Genomic DNA, 13503 nt, shown 5'->3' on the forward strand with positions numbered 1-13503 from the left:
AAACCCTCATGGGTATACTTCCACTTAACAATCAGTCAGTAGACTCAATTAACTTTCAGAAATAGCATAAAGAAAATAATATATACGAAATGCCAAAAAAAAAAACCCTAAAGCACATTGTCCTATAAAAACACAGGCTCTGGGGGTAGGGAGGAAGAATGGGCATGAACTTAAAAGTATAATGGTAACAAAGTATATAGAAATTACTATAATTCTTCAGAGTCCTCATGAAGATCATGGTGGATTGGAGCATTTGTATTGGTGATATTTTCTATACTCTACACTACATATCAGTTCTCATAATGACTACTTCCTTGGTCGCTACTATTTCAAAACTATTAAATTAATTAATAGGAATACATTTCCTACCTTCTCTCCATATATGATGAATAGCTAGGGGGGAAAAGTGACTTAGTTGGACAATGGGAGGATAATAACTTTAAATGATACTTAAATTAGATGAGTATTTTTTAAACTTACTGGTAGTATATTAATTGTTTCAAATAATAAAGGATTATAAGTACACTTCCATAAAACTGAAAAATCCTGATCCTGAGGAAGTCCCCATAATTCTCCCCCCAAAAAAAACTGTATTTACATTTTAACCCAGAACTCCATGAACTTTCCCAGATCCAATTTCCTGACCTTTCTGTTATGCTATGGCAAATTCCCTAAAAGGCATTCACTCAAAGAATAGTATAAAATTAAATGTCACAATATCTCTAAGGAGTTCTATGGATTTTCCTTTTCACATCTGGTAGGATGCTAACTGTGTGCCCTTCTAGACCCAGAAGGGAGAAAAGCATTCTTCTCACCCAGCCCCCACTCCCAATTTTCTCTGGAGCACTTCCTCTTGGATATCCTCTACTGTTCCTTGCAACCATACTCTGAGATGGAGAAAGGGAGGAAATTTTATTTTCAAAAAAAAATTACTTATGAGGGAGGCACCACCAAGTCAACCAACCAAAACTGATTGAACACCTACTATGAGCTGGACATTGTAGAAAATACAGAGTTGAAAATCTAGTTGAAAAGATTTACAAAGCACAAAATGGAACCAAATGAGTAATTTGAATTATTAGCGATCTATTAGTTAAAAAAAAGAGAAATTATCTTACAGTTGGTATTATCAGGAAAAAACTTCATGGAAGAAGTGTAATTTGAGTTGGGTCTTAAAAACAGGATTTGGATGGGGGAGGGACAGTAGAGTCCTAGACAGGGAAAACAGTGAACACGAAATCATAGAAGCAGGACGGCACAAAGCATATTTAACAAACAGTGAACAGACCAGTTTGGTTAGAACAAAGGGTGTGTGTAGAAAATTGGGTAATGAACACTAGTGGCAGAACTAGTACTATAAGGCGGGAACTACTGGAGCTGTCCATTTACGGTATGTTTTAGAAAGAGAAGAGCCAAACAGTTGGAGGGTAAGAGTAGAAGCTTGAACACTCATTTAGGAAGCCCAGTATTTTAAAATGGGCAAGAATTGTCTTAGAGGTTCAAACAAAAAAAATAAAAACCCTACAACAACTGAGGATATTGCCTTCTAAAATGCTTGGGGTGCGAAAGGGTGGTGCGAGAGGAAGAATTGTGAAACACCCAAGCTGACAGACCCTCATTGTCCTAGTAATAAGAGAGATGCTATATGCAAATATAACCTAAAATCAAAAGGTAGAAAATTTTCCCCAAGGAACTTTACCAGCATCACCCATCCCAAACCATCTAATCAAATGAGAGATTCCTCTTCCTCGCTGTTTACACTTAGTTCTTTCTGAAGCTTCCTTGCCTACATATAAAATGTTCTTACCACAAAGACAGGAGTACTTAACCTCGGGTGCATGACTTTGATTTTATTATATATTTTAATAATTACATTTCAGTACAATTGATTTCCTTCATAAGCCTATATACTTTGTTTTATGCATTTAATATTATTCTGAGAAGGGCTCTGTAGGCTTTACTACACTACCAGAGAAGTCTATAACACCTAGACAGACAGACATACCAGACACACACACACACAATTAGAAAAACCCTTCTCTAAATTTAAAAAACAAAAACTAGTTGTCATTTTTCTATTCGCTAAATGTCTCTAAGTCTGAGAATCTCTCAGTAACTTGGAAGAAAAGGTAACCATGCAGTGAATATATGTGGAATCCAAAGACTTTCATTTCTATGAAATCTCTTGGGATCAAATCCATAGAAGTGATTCACCAATGTTATTCTGAGCTCATGGCTAGTACTCAAGGGAAAACAAGATAACAGTATTAATTTGTTTGAATATCCAAACACCTGTTATTGGTTTGATCATGGCTATAGCCTCTGTATCATAGCAATATTAACCAATTCAGCTTGCTGGCAGTATGAAGGCAAAGACTAAAGGCTGAAATTAGAGGAGACAAAACCTGACTAGAAGAGATGTCAACAAATGTTACCCTCTCCCTGTTTCTGAAACACAGCATTTTCACTTCCTTCTGAAATCAGGAAAAATCTGCAGCTCTGAAATGAAGGGGGGACACAAAGAATTTGCTGCTTAAAAAAAAAGCATGTTTCTGAAAGATAGATTTTCTCTTAGAAACCAGGCAAAGCACTATTTACATATAGTACCTGTAGATTTGTTCTTAGAAGGCTTGCTTGGAGCAACTTCCTAGAGCAAAGGGAAGGATCATTGGCAGTATGCACCCATACCAGTCTGCATTAAAGACAGTAATAATTCATATTTCCACAGTGTTTCAAAGTTTACAAAATACTTTCCTCAAGACAACCTGATGAGTTAAGTAGTCCTAAGTATAATTATTTCCACTTTACATTCAGAGAAACTGAGAGCTTAAGAGCCTTACCCATGATCACAGAACTAGTATATCTCAGAGCCATCACTTAATCTGAGGGTCAAACTCTCCTCCAAAAGTGTCACAGTAACAGTAACATTCACTGAGGTATTCTATCTCTGGTACATAATCATCAAGAACTAAAACTTAAGGTTTATTCTAATATCTTATGCTTAAGAGGGAACTCTAGAAAACTATAGGATATAGTCCAATGATTGATTTGCACTAGTAGAGAGGGAGTTTGCTGAAAGTGGTTCCCTAAACAGATCTGAACCCACCCTTCAACCCCCTTCGCCAGCAACACACACAAGGCATCAAGGCATTATGGATAGACCCAGACTCGATTTTAGGAAGACCCAGCTGTCAAGCTCTGTTTCTTTCTGGCTGAGTGACCCTCTGTAAATCATTTGATCTCTCAGTGCCTCTATGCAGCTAAGTACATCAGGTGCTGGACAGCAATTGTAGAGAGGATTTCCTTACCGAAAATTGTCCACATCGATCAGATCACAGGTCTAGAGCAAAAAGGAGGGTGGGATGGAGAATATGGTGGTAACAGTATGGAAAGAGTCCTGGCACCAAAGAACCTTGTTTCAAATCTTGCCTCTTATGCCTACTACCCATTTGACCCTAGGAATGTCATTTAATTTTACTGAACCTCACATGTCTCATGGGTAAAATGATGAAGTTGGACTAGATGGCCAATAAGGTCCCTTTCAGTTCTGGATCTATGATCCTATGAATAGGAATAATATTCCTGGAAAAGTAAGTATTTATAAAAATATTATTTGCTTATGACAAAAATAACCAAAATCCAAGTAGCCACCTGGCTTTGACAAGTTTCCTAGACACCAAATATTAACTCTAATTCGTTCATTTCTTTTTTAAATGTTCCCCTTATAACAATGATATTAAATATTATCTTGGCTGTCCAGAAGCAAAAAACAAGAAAACAACAACAAAAAAGAATTGTCATAATCACACTAATATAAGCGCTTGCACACACACAATTTTTATTGTAGCAGCCAAATTCCTAAATAATTTCATTGGCTTCTCTCAGGTCTCAGCTAAAATCCCACCTTCTGCAAGAACCCTTTCCCAAGTCCCCATAATGTTTGTGCCTTCCTTCTACAATCATCTCCAATTTGCCACATAAATGTGTGTGCATGTTGTTTGCACATAGTCACTTACATGTTGTCTCCCCTATTAGACTGTGAACTTCTTGAGAGCAGGAACTATTATTACCTTTCTTTATAATCCACTTGGCACCATGCCCACACACAAAGTAAGTGCTCAATAGATGCCTTCTGACATGATTTATTGATGAGTGTGACATGTATATATTGTAAATCACACTAAAAATAGTAATAGATACTGAAAAATCCAGAAGTAAAGAGTTGCTTCTTAAATCAACTAGGGCACTGGAATTAAAGCAGAGAAAGGAAAAGATGCATGGTAGAGATATTGGGATAAACAATATTTACAGCAGCAGAACAATCCTAATTTGGATGCTTAAGTATACCCTGTTTCTATTGCTAGATGATAACACATGAGCCAAAGGTTCTGAAGATTCAGCAAGAGGACGGAAGACAGCTGATTACTATATTCTCTAACACCAGATCCAGACTCCTCAACTTATATGAGAAAAACATCTCTAAGTAAGAAATCTGCAATCTGGTCCTTGAAAGAGGTACAATATTTACAGTACAAGTCTAGTATAGCTAAATTCCCTGAACTCTTTTCAATGCAACACTGTTTTTAGTTTAGTATTCTCAATGGGAGCTGCCCAGCTGGACTCACCCCTCTCATAACAAATTTGACTTGAAGTCACATATGCACACACAAAAAAAACCCAAATGTTTTTTGAAGCTTTTTTCTGCTATGCTGAAAGCAACATAAATACAACTGTAACTAGACAATCCTGACGTAAACCAGAAGATCTGTCATATTTGATCATTGAAATAAAACATTACAATAAAAAGGACCATAAGCATGGGAGCTTTTGAGTAACCAGAGTTCAATGTGTTGTCATTGATAACAGTGTCATGGTAGTGGAAGCTCTTCCAAAATTCCCAGCATAAATCTATTTCCAGGGCTTCATTACCTGAACATAAACATTTGGTATGGATTCAAGTTGAAGGAAAAGTACTAAAAGAGCAGCATTTCCATTATCTCCTTTAAAAGCAAAAAATCTACCTGGTTTAGAGGAAGTATAAAGAGAATGGGCTTAGAGTCCCAACTCCAATAATTATGGGTAGTAATTTTTGGGCAAGCCACTTAAACTCTCTGAAGTAGGTTTTCTTTTTTTTTTCAGTTTCTTCATTTATAAAATAAGGAAGTACAACTAAATGACCTTTGAGGTCCCTTCCAGGTCTAATTCTATGGTCCAATTATCAAGGTTCATGAATTCTGAATGACATATTTGTACACAAGACTTTTCAAAAAACCACATGCATCTAACTCTCTTCATCTGAGCAGATTACATTCCTCCACTCTTTTCTTACCTGGTAATAGTTAACAGATTCTTTTGAGGTCACATTAAAGTTCTGTTCAGTGCTGGCTAAAGTTGTCTCTTACAAGGTGTCTCAGTAGATAAGCCTGGAGTCACGAAGACCTGGGTTCAAATCTAACCTCAGATACTGTGTGACCCTGAGCAAGTCACTTAAACCTGTTTGCCTCAGTTTCCTCATCTGAAAAATCAGCTGGAGAAGGAAATGGAAAAACTCCAGTATCTTTGCCAAGAAAACCTCAAATGGGGTCACAAAGAACTGCACTCCACTGAAACAACCCAACAACAGCAACACTATACAAACTCGGGAACAATGAGTAAGAATGCAATTGAAAAGTCTGTTAAAAGTTTCACAATGTTTTTGGTATTATGTTAAGAGGTCCCCATCATCATTTCCTTCATTTCATTATCTAAACTGTTTAAAGCACCAAGACCCAGAGTAGAAGTCAAAGAAAACACCTGTTATGTAATCTCTCCTAGGATGTATAGTTTATAGTTTCTATGAGAAAGAAAAATGATCCCAAAACATGACAGAACCCTTTAGGAATTCCAGGCTCTCCTGGTTCCCCATTATTTCAGAAACTCATTTAATAGCACTATGCCTCAGTTTCCTTATCTACCAGCTTGAGGGCACAATGTTGGTTTAAAGCTTTCCTTGACAGTAGTCACTAAATAAATGAGTCCCGTAATAATCACTTATGAATCTTACCGTTTAACATTAACTAAAATGTTGAATTGGTTTTACAAGTGTGAAGATTTTCTCTCCCTCTCACTTCTGGGAATTAATTTTACCAGAGGTCAGGGAAAAATGTAAACCTGTGTGTGTTCATAACACACATGCACACAAAACTTCAAAACCCAAGCTTGTCTTTTAGCTGGCATCATTTTTCCTGGAACTGTCCCTAGTGGTTCAAGTCACTGAATCTAGCAAGAATTAGCCTTTCACTTTCTTTGTGTTTGCTGTGAATACTACATTTCACTTACCAAAGGCACTCAAAGTGACTCCCCTGAAATGAATGCTCAGTATTGGAGGACCGTCTTAATTCTAAAGCTGGAATACAACCTGGGAGCCTAGGAGAGAAGAAGAAAAAAGGGTATAAGCAAATATGGGCCTACTCAGACACCCAGCTTCCCTCATCTCCCCTCACCCAGAAATCCAGTCTTTTTCAATGTCTTTTACCTAATTCAGATTTCCCCCGGTTGTTGAAGATCTTTGAAGACCTAACTCTCAGTGCCAGGGACCAAAGCAGAAAACAGCAAAGACGCTGAGACTGCGACTCTTCCCTCCGCCCCACCCCACTTGGAGCTGGTAGTTGGGTGAACTAGAGAGCCAGACGGATTCTCAGCACGGAAATTCAATTTTTGGCTGCAAAGCCCAGCACCCGGTTTCTAGGGCGTCCGCGGACAACTATTAGACCTACTGACAGGCACTTGCCAGCTGAGGGCTCCTTCTACTCCCCCTCTAACCTCGGCCACAGGAACCCCGTCTCTCAGGAGTTATAGAGGGGAGGGGGCTCCGGAGAAGAGGGACACTACCCAAAACTTCCTCCTTTCCCAAAGGACGAGGGGGCCTAGGACACTGCCTACCAGGTGTGTGGTTTTCCTAGCACGCGAAAGAGGGCTTGGTTGGGCAGTTACCCACCCCAGAGGCCCCTTCCCATCGCATCCCACCCCATCCCCCATCGCAGAGCGAGCTGCAAGGCGAGAGGAGGCAGGAGCAGTGGCCGGCTCCCAGCGGAGCGGAGCAGCCTGCCCACCCCTGCGCTCGCTCCCGCTCTGCAGCTGCTGCAGCCCAGTACACTTGTTGCTCTCCAGGGGAATCGGATCAGCGTAGGGGGCTGGAAGAAAAGCCTGAAAGGAGAGCGAGCCAATTTCCCTGTGCCTTGAACTTGCCACTTGCCCACTTTCCTTCTCCCACTCCATCACCCCCCAAGGAAACAACCGAGTCAATGGCCCCACGATTGGAAACACAGGTGAAGAAACTTTTTCTAGCCCAGGAATACGAACAACTCTCTCGGCCCCCGCAAGGGACCAGTGGAGAGAGATGCTGCCCGAACAGCCAGCACTTTACCTGTGGAGGGTCGGGGTCCCGGCTCGCTCCGTCCCTTTGTCCTAAGCCCGCCGGGAGGGCGCCGGGGCCGGAGGCTGGGACGGACGCGCTTGGGCCGCCCGTAGCAAACAGGCTCTTCAGGGAGCTGACAGAGCCCGGCGGTGGCTGGGGCATCAGAGGGAGGAGCCGAGAGCCCCGCAGCCCAGGCAGGCAGCGCCCGAGCCGCGCCGCCAGCTGCGCACGAAACTGGTGCCGCCCCCAGCCCCGCTCCCCCCCGCACTCCCCGCTCCCCCGGGTCCGGGATCCCCGGGAGACTCTCCCCACCTCTAGGACCGTGGCTCGCCAGCCGCGGCATCACATGGGCCGGCCCGGCCCGCCCTCGCTAGCTCGCTCCCTCCCGGCACCGGCTCCAAAATGAAACCTGAACCTGCCCCCAACGGAGGGAGCTGCCGAGCCACTGTTCCAGTGGTGACCGCTGGGGGAGGAGGGAGGACGCCTGTGGCTGAGCTACCAGGCCTGCTACTGCAGCTGGGGGGAGGGAGAGGTTGTGCGGCAGCCCCGGAGACCCAGACCTTCCCTGAACCAAAGGACCCGCGCATCTGCTTCCTGGTGAAAGTTATCTCAGGTCGGGGAAGTTTGGCGTGGGGAGCGGGGGCGCTGGCAAGAAACCAGGAGCCCTTCAGGAGTCACGTGGCACAAAGCCAAAGCACCTTCTCTCTTTAGACGCACACCTTTCACATCGCTCCCCCTCCAAAATTAGGGTCATAGGGTCAGACAGAGCTGGACGTGACCTCAGACGTCATCTAAAACAGTTTTATAGATGAGGAACCAGTGATGCAGAAAGGTTGGTATCTTGTCCACGGTCACACAGGTAGCAATGACAGCCAGGACTGGCATCCAAGTTGTGTGACTCCAGCGTTCTTTCCGCTGCAAATCCTAGTCGAATATTTGCCAGTTTAGACGTAATCTTACACAAACAAAAAGTTATGTTTGGCTCCATTTAAACCAAATTCTACACCATTTAAATGAGGTGTTCAAATTTTAATCCGCAGATTAACCTTTTAGGCCATGTAGATAATATATTTCCTTCTAATCTAGGTTTTCTCCCCTATGTCATCTGTGAGTCTCTTTCTTTCCCTTCTGCACAGAAATGACTGTATTAAAACAGTCTCAGTAAGTCGCTCCGATGAAAACTTTAAAACCTTATTCTAGCTAACAGGTAGAGTGAATGAGAGGAGAGCTAACCCCAGGTTCAAAGTGTCAACCACTTGCCTAACTGCTGGAATCTCTCGGACGGATCTTTTCCATGACAAAAGAACAGAGGCAATGATCCCACTATTTCCGGCTAAGGTCCCTGCTTTACCTTAGCGTGCGGTTACCTCGGTTCTCTTTTGTTTTATTATCTGAGACCTGGCCTCTGTGTAATGCTCGTTCCCAGAACTGGGCCATGGGTGTGGCAACCACCGGAGCTGCGGTCAGGTAGACAGAGAGGGCCACAGTTATTAACCCCCACTAACTTCTTTAGGCCATCCCATAGATGTGGGGGGAGGAGGAGCCGGAAACTGCCATTCACCAGGTGTAGTAAAAAGACTGGAAAGGAAAGAGGGGAAGGAAAAAACTATAACAACTCAATTGTATATACCCCACTAAGACTTGTAAAAGTACTACTTTCACAATCCTGAGATAGAGAATGCAAGTGTTAATGCTTCTATTTTACAGATGGGCCATTTGAGGCTCAGACGTGACTTTGAAGCATCAGAGCCACAATTCAAACTCAGGTCTCCAGATCCAAAGCCCTTTTCAGGTCTCCTTACTCAGCACTGCCCCTATTTTTGACCTGTACTCAGACCCAACCCTAAGATAAAAGTAGTTTTGATGAAGCCCCAAACATAGGCCTCCTCATCACTTTGAACCCTTATGGTCCAGTCCTGCCCAACTCTAGGTGACTAATGCAGTCCTAGAGAGAGAATAATGCTCCATTTCAATATGTAGCACCAGGCAATCTCTTTAGCATACACTTGCAAGGGCTCCAATAAAGCTGTTCAGCTTAAGGACTTTTTTAAATAAAAATTTAGTTACTATTCCCCATAGACAGCTGGGATCAGGTCAGCCTACAGAAATAAAGTCAGGGGTGTTAAAGGTCTTCATCTTTATTCACCATTTCAAGATAACAAATGTTTGTTGAGTCGAATAACTTATCAAAGCACAAAGCCACCTTTTTCGGTTTTTTTCTTTCTTCTCTCACTGTATCTGTGAGGTCGGTAAATAAAGAGCAGGAAAAGAGTGAAAAAGAGTTCAAAGGGAAATTCCTACATAAGTGACTCACTGAGCAACATTATCTTGTACATAATAACGTTCAATATGTGCGTGTTGAATTGAATTCTGAGAGAGGGGGGGCAAAATCACCCCAAAATGAGAAACTGCTATACCCCAGAAAGTTAGGGATTTACCTTCTCCTAACCTTCACACTACTCTTAACTTATGTTGAACTTGATTGTTATTTGGATAAAAACTTGGGTTTGATCGCTCCCCATGCCCAAATCCAAAGTGTACTTTGGGGGCCAGCCAAAGAAACCATGGGAAAGTATAGAGCTGGAAGCTTGAAGAAGAAGAATATCTGTTGTGATAATTGCCCTCCATTGACTTCAAAACTTCAGAATAAGGCTATTCCTAATAGCAGTGAGTTTACCCAAGGCATGAGTGGTAGAGTTTTGTTTCCTATTCGTACCAGGATTGTTCATTCACATCAGAGGAACACCTGAAGGTTAATCAGCCTAAAGTCAAGTTGGTAATTCAGTTGAGGGAAATTCCTTCTTCATTATAAACAAACCCTAGCACAACTTTGGAAAGCATTGTGCCCAGATCTTACCCATGATCCTTTGAAGCCTAGCTGCCCTCCCTGACTCATTTATAAACCATCACCACTCCAGGTCCTTTTGCTATCTTCTATGAACTTCTATTGGAAGTGTTGGCTCTGACCTTGCAATTTAGCAATTGAAGAGACACAATGAAGTATTGTTTTCTTAAGTGCATAAATCTTGTTAACTTAAAACCAGATGATCATTTCTTCCAGGGCAGAAACTGGGTCTTTACAGTTTTCTTATGTACTACTGCTTAAAGCAGGCTTTTTCTAAGCCTTTGTTGAAGCAAATGATCACAGGCATGGAGGAAGTTTTTACATATGCACCCAACTCTATCATCTCACTGATTCCTGCCCTCCTCTTCTTATTTCCCTCCACCAAAAATGTGCAGTTGTAAATCTTACTTTTCAACCTACAAATTCACAAGTTTCAGAATGAAAAATTACTAGGAGAACTTTCAGGGCACAGTTTAATATTCTAATATTGAATAGGGAAAAGAAAAATAAAAGTATGACTATAACAACATTAAGGTTTACAAAATATGTTTTACCTGTTCCCCATGTACTCTGCCTTTCAGTGACATTGGCCTCTTTGCTATTCTTCCAACAAGGCATTAATAAGTGTCAAAAGCAAGATTTGCATTGGCCATTTCTTGTCCACACACCTGTCTCTGGAGACAAATTTCGCCAAAGGTCAAAGACATCAGATGAGAGACATTTCTTGGCAGAGAACCTTAGATTCCTGACTTATTCTAACCAACTGACCATCTTCACTGTAACACCAAAATAGCATTTAATTGAATTTGTTGAAACATGAATATGTAAACTTAGGCAAGAATTACAGCTGAGCTTTGAGAAAATGTTTAAGTGAAATTATAGTCCCTTTTATTCAATTTTTTGACCTGTAGGCTAAATATTTGAAAACTTTACTTATAGAACCATTGCAAACATGGCTGTGGAACCTCTGGAAACTAGTCAGAAAGCTTCAATTATATAATAAGAATAATAACAATAATAACTGCTCACATTGAGACAGTTTTTAAGGTTTACAAAGGACTTAGCTCACAAGAATATTGGGAGGCATCATACCCAAAATTCCAAGTTGCCCAATGATCATCACATGTGAATTATTTTTATTTTAAGAAAACAAAACACTTCAAAAGATAGTAGTGGTTTCAGGTTTACAAAAACTGAAGGTTCTCCATTTCCAGTTTGTGGTAAGCCTCCCTTAAATTTACTTGAGCATCTCTATGATGAAAAGAATTCACAATGCAGGAATAAGCATCATGGTTTTCTGTGACTAGAGTGCACTAAATTAGCTTCAAAATAAAACTCCTGAGGGGAGGGACTATAGAAGTTTGGCTTAAGTTTCAAGTGATCTTAGAGGTCATTAAGTCAAAGCCCCTTATTTTACACATGAGGAAACTGAGTCTAGATTTGTTGTGACTTGCACTCAAGTCAATGGACTTTCCACACTGGAGGTCAACTCTTTCAAAAATACACATTTTAGAGAGGCAGCAAGGTGGTACAGTGAATAGAGCACTGGCCCTGGAGTTAGGAGGACCTAAGTTGAAATCCAGCCTCAAGCACTTGATGCACTGTACTAACTGGGTGACCTTGTGCAAGTCATTTAACCCCAATTGCCTTGCCTCCCCCCTCAAAAAAAATGCTTGTTTGGGGTTCCAGCTAGATTCAAGAGATCTTAGATCCTTGAGATAAGAGACTACTGAAGTTTTTCATCTCTGAATATTCAACATCTAACAGAACATCTTGCATGTAGTAGGTATTTAGTTAGTATTTATTTAATTTAATTATGTTGAATTGTCATTCTCCTGGTCCATCCCCAGCCCACCCCCAACCCCTCCAACACACAGGCTCCTTGAGTGCCAACTTTTGTTCAGATTCATTTCATTCCATGCTCCAAAACTTCAGCCAATTCTACTGTAAGGCCAACCAGTTGCTACAGGTTTATTTATTTTCTAAACTTCCCCATACCAAAATTTCTAGCAAACCAACTTTGCTTGCCAATACCACCCTGCCCTTTGGGGAAAACAGACCTTTATGACTACCACTTGTTAGCAAGCCAATATCCTAACCTTGATCCACCCAAAGAACTGCAGTTAGGGAGCGTTCCCCCCAAAGATCAAGAGTAACATTTATCCTCAGATATGTTTACCTATTTGCTTCAGTCAGTTATTCAGCTCCTTTCTGAAATGGTTACAGGTGCCCTCTGACTGTAGACAACTACCTGGCATTTAAGCTAGCTCAAAGGCCCCTTTTTTGGATCCCTACGGCACAACTCTTGTAAGGGAGGCCAGCTGGATGGCATACGAAAACAAATTTGAGTCTTTCATTATTCAATCTTCCTTTCCAAAACAGCCACCCAGAGTGTTCTGAAGTTGGGTACCATGGATCCATATCCAGCATGCCACCAATTCGTGGAACACCTGTTAAATAGTCACATCTCCTTAGCAAAGAGCTAAATTCTTCCCCACCCCCTCAGGGCAAGTTTTCACAGTCAGATTAGAAAGGCCTTTGAAAAAACAGAGTTTATGATGGAAATAGTGACACAATTTTAATTAGGGTGGTGTGGATCTGTCATTGGTAATACCCACATGGAACAGCATTGAGGGAGGTGAATTACAGACTGTAATTATACTTCCGATGAAATGACAAATGGTCAAAATGAAGCCTCAGTGTTCTGTACATGATGTCACTGGGAAGTCTTCAAGTCACATAAACCTTGTGCACTTGTGACTAGGGGGACCTTGTTTCTTTTTGCGAGGGGTGTAGTGTGCCCTGGCAAGGGGGAAGAGGGGAGGAATGGAGGAAGAAGATGGACAAAAACCCATTAAAAAGTATATGAAAAATATTTTCATTCTAGCTTTTTGTCTTTAAGATATGCTATGCTAACTGTTTTGCTTGCTTGCAAAACAAAAGAAATCAAAGCTGTGGACTTCTTTAAGATTCTTGTATCCAAAGGGCATAAGATTTTAAAATAATGATAATAATAATTGCTTACATCTAGATAAAGCTTTACCACTTACAGTGCTTTGCTAAAGGCAATCATGTGAAGTAGGTAATACAGTTATTATTATTCCCATTTTACAAATGAGGAAACTGAGGCTTAAAGGCAGACCTGCAGAACTTGGCAGTAGGTAGGGGCCAAAACTAAAATAGGCTAAACTTCTTCGAACTGCAGGTAAGTTAGACTAGAGATGACTGAGGATGATTGATTGCTGCAGGTCACATGACAAAC

The 13503-nt window shown here is 41.3% G+C and overlaps 1 protein-coding gene across 5 annotated transcripts in view; it reads right to left on the minus strand.

The window, feature by feature from the left end:
* ARHGEF28 (Rho guanine nucleotide exchange factor 28) overlaps nt 1-7604 on the minus strand; it is a 397204-nt gene extending 389600 nt beyond the window's left edge. For 3 of the 5 annotated variants that reach the window (XM_069084950.1, XM_069084951.1, XM_069084948.1), the window contains exons 1-2: nt 7406-7604; nt 6319-6405 (exon numbers count right to left, since the gene is read on the minus strand). The gene's annotated coding sequence lies outside the window, so the exon portion shown is untranslated. Of the gene's footprint in view, nt 1-6318; nt 6406-6514; nt 6625-7405 lie in introns of those variants that run through there. The other 2 variants (XM_069084949.1, XM_069084952.1) reach the window with 2 other exon arrangements.
* Nucleotides 7605-13503: the final 5899 nt, after the last annotated feature.

The sequence above is a fragment of the Petaurus breviceps genome, unplaced genomic scaffold (genome assembly GCF_028583685.1).
Source record: "Petaurus breviceps papuanus isolate PSGF00001 unplaced genomic scaffold, PetGlider_PUasm1.0 175, whole genome shotgun sequence".
Lineage (NCBI taxonomy): Eukaryota > Metazoa > Chordata > Mammalia > Diprotodontia > Petauridae > Petaurus > Petaurus breviceps.